Genomic DNA, 15476 nt, shown 5'->3' with positions numbered 1-15476 from the left:
CCTCACGGCGGGCGGCCCCAACTCGGCACCGGCCGCTGAGTCAGGGAGGCGGGGTGGAGCCGCGACCTGGCGGGGTGAGGCGAGGCCCGGCCCGCGGCCGTCCTCTGGCGGGCGGCCCGCTCGCCCTCCGCGCCTGCCGAGGCAACCGCGGCCGCCCGCCAGAGGACGGCGTCGGTCAGCACTCTTACACGCCCTCCTCCCCCCCCTTTTAATGGTTATTATTACTAATTTTTGGTTTTTTTCTTTAGGTGATACCGCGGCCTATGAGCGTTGCTCCCTCTCAGCAGACAATGCCGTCGCTCCTCGGGGTGCAAGCGGCAGCGCTTTCCTCGGTGAGCTGGCCTTTGTGGCCTGTTGTGGAGGGTGACGGGGCAGGGGAATCACCTGCCCGCCATTTGCCTGGGCCCCTCTGGGAGGGTTACACACCTAGCTGCTGTGAATAAGAAACATCAATTTCTCCTACATGGAAAACCTGCAAACCACAAGTACCGCTTTAAATCCAGCCCATGTTACTTAGAATTAGAGCTAATTCCCTAATGATACAAACTATATAGTTCCTATTTTTAAATACCTTACTATATCTGTGATAGACTGCCATGGTGAATAGTTAAGCATGGTTCGCTGTGCAATTTGTAGGTTTTGGTTTTTTTTTCCTAATGGCTTCAAATAATTAGACTGTCAGGGTACTGATTGTGATTTCGCTAATGACTCAAAATAGGAATAGATGGTGGCCTATTAGGGTAACAGCTCATTTAAATAAATGTATAATATAATTTACCAAGTCTAATGGTGCTCTCTATAAGTTCAGGAAGCTTTCTCTCCAAATGCTCTATGTAATTACAGAATAATTTACTAAGATTACTAACTAACTAGATCATCACAAACTAATTCACACCTAGGTATGCCAGGGTTAAGATTTTCCAACCCAGGACAAAACCATCATCAAAAATCTAGTCAGAAATAAAACCGATGAAACTTGATTCAGGTTCCTCCAGTTAGAAAGACTGGAAGAATCATTGGTTCTTGTAAAATATCTTGACATATGTTGAAGCTAAATCTAAGCTTTGAGGAGGGAGGAACAGCTATTTCCAGAGACTATAATTCCTTCCCTCTTACACTGTTGTTTATTGTTTTCAGAACTGCAAGATAAAATATTAGTTCAACATAATTCTTTATTGCAAATGCTATGGTAGAAGTGCTCAGCAGAGCTACTAATGTCATCCCCCTTGTGGTCTGAATCCAGAATCTGTTGCCTAGATGTCTGGGCATGCATGTTTCTGTTGGAGAGGTGGTTTTCCTATGTTAGATCTGGTATTACCATTTGTTCAGGAAGCAGCTTCTGTGTGCTGCTATAGAGCCTGTGTACATAGGTGGGTGGCATTTGGTGGCTGCCTAGGATGCCAGGGTAGAAGCCAGCTTGGGAATTTGGTAAAATTGGCTAGAGGACTTTAGCAGAAACTGAGAGGATACTTCTGTTTATATTATTTGGTCTCAGAAGCATGGGAACCGTCAGCCAGCACACAGATGAAAGATGCCCTTTGTGTGAAACATCTCATCATAAGCAGATCATTAAGGAGTGAGTCTCTGAAGCACTGTCTGTTATGGATACTGATATAATCTCTTTCACTTCTTTCTATTGCTGCTCTAAGCATTTTAAAAACACTCTATAATTATTTTTCCTGTGATAATTAGGTTGAATCCAAGATAGCTGTCCCTTTACATCCCTATCTCTTAATCATTAGATAAGCTGTTCTATCACACAGAGTTAGAAGAGATGGAAGTGTAAAGATGGCTTATCACAAGCTCCCACTAATCTTCCTACTGGCCCTCTTTGTTCTGAAGGCATTCTTAGCTACTAAGAAATACTTCACCCAGGTGTAAGAGTAAGAGGCACAGCACTTGAACCCAAACACAATTGACTGACAGGATAGTTAAACATAGTAAGGGTAACATGAGATTTAACAAAACAGCATTTGCCAGTCTTGAATGTGTCATCAGTACAAGTGTGCAAGGCCTGAAGCGAAGTTTAAGCAGTAATTAAACTAAGTTTGTATTTATAGTGGTTAGAGAACATAACAACATGTATGCTCATACTTTTGGTCACCAGTTTTACCCCACGGAAAGCTCAGGCTTTCTAAAGAAATTCCAGAAAGTTTCTGCTTTCTGTGACTCAAGGGCATGCCTACAGTGTCAGAAAAAAATTTACTGTTGCAGATAAAAATGACCAAGTGTATCTACATATGTAAACCAGACAGCTTTTAGAAGAGCTCTCTTACTGTAAATTTCTATGCCATTTTTTTCATGTTACGTATTTTAAAGATGCATAAGCATTTGTCCATTAAGAAGTGTGCTTTATGCAAAGTATTCAACTACACTCTCCAATTACAAGTTGCAGGTGTACTACAAATAGAAAATCCGTAAGATAGATATAGTTTCATTTTAAAAAAAAGTCACTGTCAACAAACCACAATGCTCACCAAAAATTAAGTGACCTCTGAGCTGCCACATTTAAGACAGATGTGATCTAGATATCATCCCAGTAAAAGAAATAATACGTTTGCTTCTTAGCAAGAGATCTGATTTTCAGGAAAGGTGCAAGAGGATAAACATATACTGTTTAAGAATGGAGAGGAATACGGGAATGTGTTCTGAGTCACGTTACATGCGATGTCACAGCCTTTTTTCTACACCTTCTGTGAGCCATCAGAAAAAAGAAGATCTAGATTAAATCTTCAGAAAGATTCTTTAAGAATTTTATCTATACATACCTTAAAACCTTCATACTAAGAAAGAAAATCAGTTTGTTGAATGTTTTTGAAAAATCATTGGTTACTTCTACCTAAGTCATATTTCATCTGAATGGTGTAAACCAGATCTATCCCTTAATGTTCAAAGATGTCCCCAAGCTTTTTTGAGATATGGTTTCGTAGGTATTTTGCTTCAATGCACAATTTACAATGTAGTAATATTCTAAAATCATTAGTACGTGCAAGATAAATGTTATATTTACATGGATAGAACTCAGACACTTGGCTAGACAGGTAACTAATAAAAATATTTATACAGATTGGAAATTAATGTGTTACCTTTAAGTGCTTAAACAATACAATGAATACAATAAACTAAAGATTGCTAAAAAAAGATATAATGAATTCTGAAATGCCTGTACTTTGATCAACAGAAACAACTTAAAAGATTTCATAATCTATCTTAACTGGTATTTGTTGATTTACCCGTTTCAAGACAACTGTTTAAACAAAAGAAAGTTTGTTAAGGAAGTTATGTAACAGGACTTCCTTTGAAAGGCTCACCTTTGACTATTATGAATTAGTGATTTATGAGACAAACCAAACTAAGTTCACTGCCCCTATAGCATAATTATTTTTCCTCTTTAAAACCAGATTTGGTTATCTATAATACATTGTAAGGGTCTGACACTAATTTTGAGAATAAGTTAATTCACTCTTCTCCAAGAGTCAGTCCACTCATACTCTCTCATTTCTAATATGCTGTAAAATGGCACAGGTCAGCACTGCTATCAAAAGAAGTAATCTTGCCTTTCTCTACCCGTTCTGTCCCTCCCTACACTTCTATCTTCCCTGATGCAGTCAAAGAAAATCCATGCAGCTGTTTGATAAACGAGATCAGTTCCCTGATCCAGATTAAAATTACCCCCCCTTTTTTACGGTTAACTTTAACATGGATCAGTTCTTTGATCTGGTTCACCTGCCACCATATAAATCCTTACCCTGGCACAAAAGAGGGAGCAGCATGAGGACAGGAATGAGCTGCAGCACCATAAATTAGCATAAAGAATATGTGAAGCTGAAAGTATGATTCCAAAAGTGTCTTTTAACAGATAAGCATCTAGAAACAATTGTGCTCTACCCTATTGTTTGTGAGGTTTTTTGCTTGAGAGTATATGTCTAAAGTACGTGCTATAATATATCCTCTGTGTTTTCTGAGAACTTGCCTTTGTCCTTTTCAGATACTCTCCTTTTCTCTTTATGCTTTGAAAACATAGAGCTGAACCCTGGACTTGTGCTGTAAATCCTTCAAGCTGCATGCTTGGGAAGGAGGAGGATAACTGATAACTTTTTTTAAAAAAGATTTAAAAAACCCCTCCCTTCCCACAGAAAGAGGACAAAATCTCCTTCCTTCTCTGTAGGCTGCTACTGTTGCAGGATAGTTTCAGGATAGAAATTTTTTCTGTTTCTCATAGATTTATTTTGGATTTGCTAAACCATCCCTGCCAGCAAAGATTTATGGCTGGACCCTAGCAAATAGCTTACCTTAAGAATATAGCTGAAGGATATTTAACAAAAATACATCCCTAGAGGACGAGTAGCAGTAGACTCTTTAAAGGCTCATCCTCCTTTTCTAATTACAAGTTATACTCCAAAGTCCAGTGGGAGCTTTGGCCAAGAACTACATAACACATTTCTTAATGAAAATTAGGTTATCAGCATTATTCTGCTTTTCTGGTTATACAGACTGTGATTATAGTGAACATGGTATTTAAGCAAACAGAGCCAAAGCTACTCTGCCATAACCTATAACTTGCACACATGTCACATCATAGTCAATAGTGGAAAAACATCTATGTTTTTCTACCCCCTCAAAAGTCACCTCTGACAATCTGGATTTAATAATTTAATTATGTCATATTTTTAAAAAAAACCCAGAACGTTGACAGTTCATCAGTAGGGAAATTTTAATAGACCGCAATAGCACTGTTGAACACTGGCTCAGATACAAGGCTTCCTCCCAGCTAATTACAATGCCATCTATGTAAATTCTTTAGAGAAGCCCTTGCTTATTAATACCTACACAGTATTCTCCCTGTTTTTATAGCATCACCCTTAGTTTTCACCATTATATTGCCCTCCCAAAGTCACAGTTCTGTCTGCTTTCATAAAACCTTCTGCTTTGTCCTCTTGACAGACCACCTTTTTGGTAGACTGTAATCACCAAGCTACTGACAATGGGAAATAGGTTACTTGCAGTATGGGAAGATCCTGCAGTCTGTGTTACACAAAGCCTATTTTCCAGAGGTGAAATCAGATATGCTACAATTTAGGTTTTTTTCCCCTGAACTAACATGAATTTGCACCTGCTGGAAATTGTTACTGAGTGAGGGGAAAAGAAAATGTCATACTGTACAAGACCACTGGTCTCTGAATAGTACTACTGTCCAGCCACATATCTGGGAAGATGCAAAGACAAAATGGGCAACGAAATATAGTATAAATCTGCATGTCTCTCTTATGCTGCTTAAAATACAATGAAATGTTATTAGGTAGCATTCTTGTGTGAGTATATGAATACTAATTTCCTCTATGAATGGACCAATACTAGACTGGAGATGAACCATTCAGCTGCTGGGCAAAAAATCTATAGTGAATCAGAGAGTAATTCTTAGTAGTGTTTTGTTCCTCTGCGTGTGCTTTTTTGTTCCTTCTTAGGTCTGCAATAAAGTGATTCTTCACCATTGTCAGATACTTTGTAGTAGGTGTTACTTTCTACAGAGAAAATAAGGGACAGACATAAGACTTGCAAAGGAGGAGAGCTTTGCATTTCTTGCACACAATGTACAGAAAAAGGGTTTTATTTCCTGGAAACTCAGTTGTTTTTAATGGTTTACATTGTAGCTTAACTTCTCTTCAGAATTTATGGCTAACTGTTAAGAGTCGTAAGTCTAAAGTAGTCAATTGAGAGAAGTTTTTACTTAATCTTTTGAAAAAAAATTCATTTTTTGCCAATTATGATTTTATTTATGCCAAATAAATACTCAGTGCAAGAGAAAAGCTGGGGACCTATCTTTGCATGAGATTAATTGTTTCAAACTCTCAGACTGGGCAGTTGGAGAGACACTCTCAGAAAGAGACTGAGAACAGCCAAGACAAAACCTCCATCATGACTTCCAGCAAAATCACAGACACAAAGCCCCACATTTTAAGGTTCCTCCTTGTTCTGCAAGGTATTCAATAGGAAGTTTTACTGAAATCCTCAGCAATTTACTGAATTAGAGGTCAATGGCTGTTGGAGATTTGGGGTCAAATATCAGCATTAGTAGGTGCCTAAATTCTTTGAAATAGAGTCCATTTTTTCAAAAGCATCTGGCAGCTGAGAACTGCTTATAACCCTTTCCATTTAAAAATCATTGGATAAAAGGCATAGACAGCATTAGGATCAAAGACCAGGCTCCAAGTCTCTTTCTCTCCCTTTGAGAGCTAGTTCCTGGCTGCTGGCTGGTACAATCGTGCTCCTCTTGCTTGCTCTTCCCAGGCTTGTGCTCTTTGCAGCACAGTATTCCAGCTTCAAAGGACTCCCTAGTTTCCTACTTTGTATAAGTTGATGGGTAAGAAACATCAATGCAAGGAAGGAAAGGGGAGTTTGAATTTCTTTGGCTGAGTTAAAATTAAGCCCTGCTCTTTTATTTTGTAGGCAAATGATCTATTAATGTACTATTTCTAGGGCCAACAGCAGCTCCTCAGCAGATGCGTTCTGAAGAAAGCTCCCTTCAGTTCTTTCTAATAGCAGTTTCTAGGCTCTGGGTGCTAACTAAACAAAAATCTTCATTTGTAGTCCTAATTCATACAGCGCATCTCCAAAAAGGACAGGATTGCAGTTACACTCCTCTGTATTGCATAGCCCTTTAGCTAGCTCTAAGCAGCTCTCTGCTCAGTGGAGACTTCTTGGATGGCTTTCGTAAGGGGCTTAGTTCTCCCTATGCACACTGTGAAGGACCTGTAACACAGGTATGAATTTCACTCTAGCATCTGAAAGTTACGCAGTGCCACCGCTGTTGGAAATCTGGCCATTAACTGTCTTGAGGAAGGCAAAATAGAGAACCAGAAATAGTCAGAATTATAATTCAAGGGATTTTGTCTTTCAGCTGCCTTTTTTTAGGGTATTTCTGTTGAGTTGTTTTGATTTTCCTATTTTTCATTATATTTCTCTCCCCACAATGAGATTCTGTAGTATTTTATTTGCATTAAGGGAAACTTATGGTTGCCATCTACCTATACAAAGGAAAATAAAACAATACATAGTTAGTATTCTAAATAGATTGGATTATATAATGAAATGTTATTAATTTTGAACTTGGATTGTTACAGTTCAAGAAATATGTCCTAACTGTACAGCATGAGTCGTATACACTTATCTCTGAGAAATCAATTATGGTTTGCACACCTAAGAACTTGTATGAGAATGTAAGCTTCGACATACTAGTGTCTTGAGATTCTTTATCATAAGAAATTATTTGTTCAAGTTCAAGCTTGACACCCTTGTTTAAAAAAATAGCATTTTTAGGGACTTTGTCTTTTAACATGCAGGCACTGGAAATTGCAATCCTGATGGAATTAAATGTTTTTCATTTGTCGGCCCTGGCAGCTGTGCATTAGTAAAATAAATAAATTAAATAAACAGCAACATCTGTTCCAGTCACTAGAGGCTTATTGCTGGAGTTATCTGCATTGGATGGGAGGAGAAGCTCTAGTAGAGGAGCTCAGCTTTCCAGAGCAGAGATTAGTGGAATCACTAGGAATAAATATGTAGACTTGTGTGACCTGTGGGAAATATCTCACCTGCCAAATGATGATGCTAACTAGTATTAAAGTCTGAAGTCTTCTAGCATCTATTCTGCATTATTCATATAAGTAGGAATCCCATTATATTCAAAGAGCTAATATGGTATCAGCCTGTATCTTATTAAAAAGAAAATCTGTGGTGTAGTTGAGAACCTAAGCCTTAGGTTTTTTCTTTTAGTTCATTATTCTTGGCTCCAGGATACCTTACTCTATATATGTATATGAATAGTATAAATGTGTATGTCTATATATTTATGAGTATACACGTAATTCCTTGTGTGCATGTGTGTGTGAGTGGGACTGGATAATACACATATGCCCTTACATGCTGTAGTCAAGACACCTTCCTGTCTTGTTTTAATAAACTAAGCAATAAATGTATTGGATAGCTGTGATGCACAGAAAGTAAGACAAGGTTACCTAATAATGCCTCCAGATTTAAACTCCGTGAATCTCTCCATACATCTGAGAGAGCAGTCACAAAATAGGTATTCCTATGCTGGTATTCCTACTTGATTAGTTAATGAATGCTCCATTACAATTTTTTAAAAGGTGCAAAATAAATTCTTAATCAGCCAGACACATGTTACTTGCCAATTCCATGAAAATCATCTGGGAAAGTTGTATACAGCTGTAGGAAAAAAGTGGCAGAACGAACCAGAATGTTTTACTTCCTTTGCTGGAATCCAGAAACTCAAATGGAATTGCTTATCAGGGTTGCAACCATAGCCAGAAATACATGCTAATAAATAAATATTAAAATTGGAAGAAAAACAAAATTGAAGTTTATAGACTTCTTCTGAAGATGATTGTGCTGCTGAAGTGCTATAGTTGTATAGTGCGTGGTTGTTTCAATTGGCAAAATCAGATTTCTGTGAAACTATTTCTGTACTGAGTCCTAAGTGCTTAAGAAAATAATTTATGATAGTTAATCAGTTCCTAGCTGGAGCCTAAAACTCAAAAGAGGGTTTCCTTGGACAAAAATTGCTTGCTTCTGGGAAGATAACTAGTTTGCCACCTCCTTCTCGTTCTTGTGCAGACACCTCTTTGGATCTAATTGCAGTAATCAGAGACCCACAGAAACACAGAATCGCTCAGGTTGGAAGGCCTCTCTGGAGACCGCTCAGAGCAGGGCCAAATAAATCAGGTTGCTCAGGGCCTTTTCCAGTCCAGTTTCAAATATTTCCAAGGATGGAGATTCCAAAATCTCTCTGGGCCCTTCCTCCAATACTTGTCTGTCCTTATGGTAACAAAGTTGTTTGTGATACCTAGTGGGAATTTTCTGTGTTCTAACTTGCTCCCATTGCCTCTTGCCCTATCACTCTGCATCTTCAATAAAATACAAGAGCGTGCTGCTGACTCACATTCAACTTGTCCAACAGGACATCTAGGTCCTTTTCTGCAGAGCTGCTTTCTATCTAGCTGGCCTCCAGCCTGCCCTGTTGCGTGAAGTTACTCCATCCCTGCCACAGGAATTTCCATTTGCCAGTGTTAAACTTTATGAGGTTCCCGTCAACCTGTTTATCCAGGATGCAGAGGTTCTTCTGAACAGCAGCCATGCACCCCAGTTTGGCATCACTCACAAACTTGCTGTGTGTGCAATCCATCCCATCATCCAGGTCTTCATTAAAAGTATGAAACAGTATTTGCCCTAGTATCCATCCCTGCCTGAAGGCGCTGCTAGTAAGTGACGGCTAGTTGGATTTTGTACCACTGATCCTAGATAGCTTCCTGGGCCCAGCAATACAGCCAGTTGCAATGTCTGGCTTCCTAGGAAATGCAGTTGTCAGGGAACATAATGCTTATTCCCTTAATTTTAGCCAGTAGAGTTTGTGGTGTCATTATTCGCCTAACATAAGCACTAGAGGGCTGTCAATGAAGTGAAGTTGCAGGTTTAAAGCAGCAAGTAAAACAGAGGTAGTGGTAGTGTGAGGGATAGCAACTGAAGCCTAGAAGGGTGTCAGAATGCCTTGCTAGGTCACTGATCATTTCAACACAGTAGTTGTAAGGCAACAGTTAAAATGGGTTCAAAGGGGAGTATATAAAATGGAAGACAAGTCCCGCTGATTATAATTCATACCGAAAAAAGTACTCCTGGCACTTTCTTTGGCTCAGAAAGTTTCTGAACTGCTTATTGCTGAGAGAGAGGTTAATTAAGCTATTTTCATCTTCTTCCTGTAAGTATGTACTATTAGCTACTGCAGAAGATGGGATATGCGGCTGGACAGACCCATCACTGTGATTCATTATAGAGTACTTGACTTCCACCTCTTTTCATATTAAAAATAAGAAAGTATTAACAGGCTAAGTGGTAGTGAGGTAGAAGTTGAAGGAAAGAAGATACTGACTTTGTTTTGATATCCAGGAGGAAGCTGAGTAGGTTGGAGGTTCCCACTTCCCTTTTCATCCTTTAGAAACATCAGTTTATTGCAAGCAGCAGGTATGGAAGAGAAAGCAACAGAATATGGACTATTTAGAGTAATTGTTAAAGCTCTGGGAAGAATTATATTTACCAGTTCTCTCTACTTTAAGCACTGAATGCCAGCCAAGTAAGTCAGATGGATATGTGTGGGTAAAAGGGATATGTGGTAATTTGAAGGAACATGAATATGCCAGCAAAGGCTTCTCCAACTGTGTGTGAGGGTGCTTTTCAGTTTTCAAATTATATCTCAGTCTGATAGGTAATTTTCAGGTTTTCTTCAGTGAAAGTTGTTCACATGAAAGTATAGTGCAGCCTATATTTGATTACTAATTGGTTGGCATTTATGTCTCCACTTTTCTCAATTTTGTATTACATTTGGTCTGCAAAGAACATCAGTAATATGTGGACATCACAGACACAGGAATCAGGAATTGCAGCATGAAGATATTTATTGTGTAATAACTAAATTGGATAATTGCAGCTATTTGAAGTAAAACTATAAATGGTTCATATAAAATAATTCTGGTTTTAAGGATAATGAGCTATATAATTTAGTAGCACTGGGAACTAACTTTAAAAGTTGCTGTGGCTAATGCTTTTTTCATACTAATTTCATGCTGTTAAAACTCCACCAGCATTAATGGAGTTAATCCTGATTTTCATTTTATATTTTATATACTGTTTCAAGTATGCCTGAAACTGCTAAACCCACTTAATTCCACACAAAAATAAAGCTCTGCAGAGAGATCTAACTGTTCTTATTTTACACATAAACTCTATGTCAAACAACAGAACAATGATATACTATTCTTTGGCAGTTTAGATTTACAATACTGGTTGAAAATTCAGAGGCTTTTTCAGGTGTATTTTTATCAATGAAAAATCTGTGAAACCACTTAACTAAAAATTAGCTTGCATTAATGTAATCTTGTCCACTAGCTTCCATAGATGATGGAAGTACTAACTGCCTGTATCAAAGGGAAGAAAAAGCATTTGATTTTTAAGACATAAATCAAGTCCTTCGTTTCTTACTCTTTGATCAGCTTTGCTTATGCGGGCATGTAATTTGACCCCCTTTGCCGTCTAATTTTTAACCTTTTTTCTCTCCCTCCCCTTAGTACTCAGCTTTTATCAGTGCCAGATTTTATTTAATTTTTTTTTTCCTCCAGGGAATAGTCATGCCTCATTCATTTTTTCTCTAGTGTTTAGAAACCCTGTTGCAACGTTAAACTGTTAGGAAATACCCACTTTTTGGAGCATCAGGTACATCCTTTTTTTTTGTTACTAGGCTGCCGCTCTATGGCCGTATGCATAAACTACAGGTTCAGTTGTACTGAAGTAAACTGTATTGGAGGATTTTCTGGGAATACGTGATAGAACGTCTGGGCTTCATGTTCCACAGAGCGGGTATGATTACCTTAGAGAGGACAAAGGAAAAGACTACCACTTCACCTGTAGGTAGCTGCCAGCCTGATATCTTAAATGCATTACAGACTATGTTTTTGATCATTAATGCTGTGCATACTGTAGTACCTTAACATGTAATTTATCACTATGTTTGCCCTGGCTGTCTACAATAATGGCATTTTCAATTGGATTTTCAAATGAGAGAATATTCAGCTTTTTATGCCAGAAAGCAAAAGGATATGCTTTCAAAGTACCCTGGCTAGGAAATCAAGTAGATGCTTATACTGATACATGCCTGGTGTCCTTCATAAATATGCAGGTTTGATGCTTTTGAATCTGTGCAGTAAGTCATGGAAGTGAATCCAAGTGTGTTTTAAATGTAGGGGCTTATATGTAGACGTACAAGGGGTTTACAAATGGATTAAAGGGGCATAAAAACTTTTATTAAGAATTTTTTCACTTACACAAGGTTAGAATACCCTGCCTAGTAAGTTATTATATAAGTCACTATTTTCACATCTGCTTCTGAAAATGGGGAGGACTGAAACATAGCAGTTCTGCCTTCTGGAGTACTGTGAGCAAGCTGTAGATTTGTCTGCCTGTAAGCACTTCTGATCAAGTTCTACAGCGTCAAGACCTTTCACAGCCAAAACTCATGTTGAATAGGGTGGGAATGGCACTGTATATATGTACAGTATTATTCCTCATCCTTGGGCAATTTTGCATGTTTCCATTCACAAAGTGGAATCAGAACAAGCTTGAGATTCATTCCTGCCTTCATTTTTAGCACACCTAAGCTAAGAGGAAAACCCCAAGGTTGATGGAGATCTAATTTCTTGTAGATGTTAACTCTAAAGAACACAATCCCTGGTTGATATCCTGTCGGTAACCATCATTACTACATAAAATATTGTAATGGCTTCAAAATGATAGTATTTTCTATATAAGCAATACCCACTGTTTGAAAGCAATTTAAAAAATTAAAAGTCCAAAGCAAAGGAAATTCATTCATTCATTCATTCATTCATTCAGGTGAATAAAAGAGGTCTTATTGGCCAGAGACGCCCAGTAGCTTGAAAACAAGCTAAAAAATTTTAATATGTGTTTCTCTTTGAATATTGTCCTGTATGTACTCCTGGGTTTGCTGGAGGGCAGAGGGTAAAGAAGATTGTTAAAAATTAAACAGCTTGCTCTTACTAAAATAAAAATCCATTTTACAGTCATTATTGATTTAAACTGAAACAGGTGCTGACCTTTGGCTATGTTAGTAACATTGTTCCAGAGAATCTCTACAGCATTTCAATATTTTGTGTCAGTGTAGATTAATATTATAACAAGGGACAAAACTTTTTAGAATAGTATTTTCCAGGATATTCAGCTATAAGGCACCTTTGGCTTATAACCTGCTGTTAAAAGTGATAATTAGTTCTGCCAAGAAGGTAACAGTGCCTATGCCCTAATAAACCAAACTGTAATATATATTAGGAGGCTCTGAATGCCGCAGTTATATCCCCCCATTTAGGAATATTTCAAGTAAAATTTACTATGAACAGGAGATTGAGAAAGAAGGGGAGATTATAAAACAATATAAAGCAGGAGCTCAGAAAGAAGTTGTACAAGAAAGACCTTGAGTATGGGAACTAAACTAGCATAAAAGGAGATAAAAAATTACCTCATGTTCTTAAGTATTTATACAGCAGTCAGTGCCAGCAAGAGGAACGTAAGAGAAGTGGCTTAAAACCATATGCTGAGGTTGCAAGTGATAATATAGAAATATAATAAAAGTATTTTTAAAGAACCGGGATGCTGACCAAATAGCTAGAGGCTGGAATGCAAAAGAAAGCAAAGCTGCCTGAAGCATGATGCAGACAGACAAGGAGGCAACGCAACATCCTTGTCTCTAGCTTATTTGTTGTAGCAGAAGCACCAATGTCCCTAGAGTACAGATCAGTGCTGTGTACAAACCCTGCAAGTGCTGCACTGCAGCAGTCTTTGACACCTAACACGTGCAGCAGAAACACTCGAGTCTACCAGCAAGGCTGGAAAGTGAGATTTAGAGCAGTAAACAGTGAGAAAACATCAACAAATTTTCTGTTGGGTGGTGCTGTGTCAGGTATACACACAAGCAAACTATGTACGCAGAGGCATAAAGCTAGCAAAAGATAGGTTAGCTGTAGTTTGCAAGAATTAATTTGACTGTTGATTTAAGATGTTGAATTGAACTGCAAACCAAACCAGATCCTGTAACGGTCAATACAGTTTTTAAGCTGCTGTAATAAACTGAATTATTTCCTTCACATGGAGATACTAAAAATGGCCATCTTGTACAAAGTGTTGTATTTTTTTCCCCTGAAACTTTTGCATAACTTCATTGCCATTTACCATTATTTTTCTCCTGCTTTCTTCCTAAATGATTGGAAATGCCAGTGCACTGTATTCCAGATATGGTTGCAATAGGTCTGCAACAGGGCTGTAGAGAAGATTATTTTTGCTTCTGAATTCCAAATATGATCCATGGCTACTCTCAAAGTGCCACTGTTTCTTTGTTTTTACAATGGCATCATATAACAGGCCTGTATACTTTTCACCTGTCTGGTCTGGCTCTGCTTCTGAGACAGCAGGTGTCCAAAACTGGTATGTTTTTTTAAAACAAAATAACATGCCCTCTATTTTGTAGAAATGTAAAAACATCTTAATACTACTGAGTGAGTCTAATCCTGAGAAAGGGACCTTTTCTTCCTTGTGCATCTAAATTATTCACAAAGGGAAAAGGCCTATAAAACCAAATCAACCTTAGTGTCAAGACATGGAAATACAAATAACTGGTTTTACCTTATCATCCTTTCCTCTTGTTCTGTTTACTAGAAATTAGTTAGTCAGATTCTGTGTATTTATCTTACCCCCTATCTATGCCCAGGTGATTTAGTTATATCCAGAATCCTGCTGTGCCAAAACAAAAAGTGCCTGGAGGACCAAAATGTAGTTTTCCCAGTTTTCCTGTCCCTTGCCGCTAAAGACCTTGGGTAGCATCATTGAACTTGCAGCATTAGAGCCCTAGAGAGGCAGAGTTAACTACCTGCTTCTGCCATCCCTGGTGAAATGCCATCTCACTTTTCTGAATTTCAGTCTCTACGTGCATCGTATTTCCTTCCTCTTGTCTTTCTTTTGGGTGTCATTCCTTTGTTTTTTTGTTTTCTGTTGTTTTTTTACATATTTGTTTTGACAGTAAGCTCTTCAGTGTAGGAACAGTGCATCTATACAGTACCCAACACAAAAGGGCCCGATCTGAGTTCGAAGCTCTGTGTGTCAGTATAATCACGCTAATAAATTCCTTAACCCAGGTACTCTAGCTCACTTTATCTCTTTATTTCACTAGACATAGTTCCTCACAGCACTTCTTCATTGCTAATACTCTGTTTTAGTAGGGACAAGCAGATTAGAAGGAGCAGGACACCTGCTACCACCCTTGCAAAATGGCAGAGGTCATGGTCAGATCCAATTAAGAACAAGAACTTAAGAGATACCAAAGTTAGTATCCCCTTCAGCTACCCAGTGCTCTGCCCTCTCTTACCTCAGATAAAGTTTTGTATTGAAATAATCTCCTGTCTTGATTTTCCTGCTCTGTTTAATTATCTGTACTGTTTGTACTTCTTGTCAAGTTATGTCTATTAAGCTACTGTTTCTTTTCCTGTTGGCTTGACTGCAAAAGTCTTATCCTGAATATGCATGGAATTTAGTACAACCTTCAGGCAGTGGTGAATCTCCAATACTGTTATTTGTAAAACAGGCAGTGGTGAATCTCCAATACTGTTATTTGTAAAAGATATTTTGTGGGCACTATACACACAGTAGTAAATTTATTGAAGTGTAAAGAGAAAAATTGCTCAATACAATGCAACACTTCAGGAGCACATTTTGGTGTAGCTCTCAATCACACACAAACATGAAGTTATATTGTCTGTCATAAAAGAATTGAATGTGATAAATTCTGTGAGCAGTATATTAAATCTAAGGCTCAAAAAGCTAGCCACTTTCCCAGTACCAGCTCTGGG

The 15476-nt window shown here is 38.2% G+C and overlaps 1 protein-coding gene across 2 annotated transcripts in view; it reads left to right on the top strand.

Moving 5' to 3' along the window:
• Positions 1 to 15476, top strand: part of SH3D19 (SH3 domain containing 19) — a 110749-nt gene that overhangs the window by 236 nt on the left and 95037 nt on the right. For both annotated transcript variants that reach the window (XM_063336561.1, XM_063336560.1), the window contains exon 2: positions 249 to 332. The gene's annotated coding sequence lies outside the window, so the exon portion shown is untranslated. The remainder of the gene's footprint in view (positions 1 to 248; positions 333 to 15476) is intronic.

This window comes from Chroicocephalus ridibundus, chromosome 5 (genome assembly GCF_963924245.1).
Source record: "Chroicocephalus ridibundus chromosome 5, bChrRid1.1, whole genome shotgun sequence".
NCBI classification, from domain to species: Eukaryota; Metazoa; Chordata; class Aves; order Charadriiformes; family Laridae; genus Chroicocephalus; species Chroicocephalus ridibundus.
Note: the sequence above shows the minus strand (reverse complement) of the source record. Positions and strands in the feature narration are given on the sequence as shown.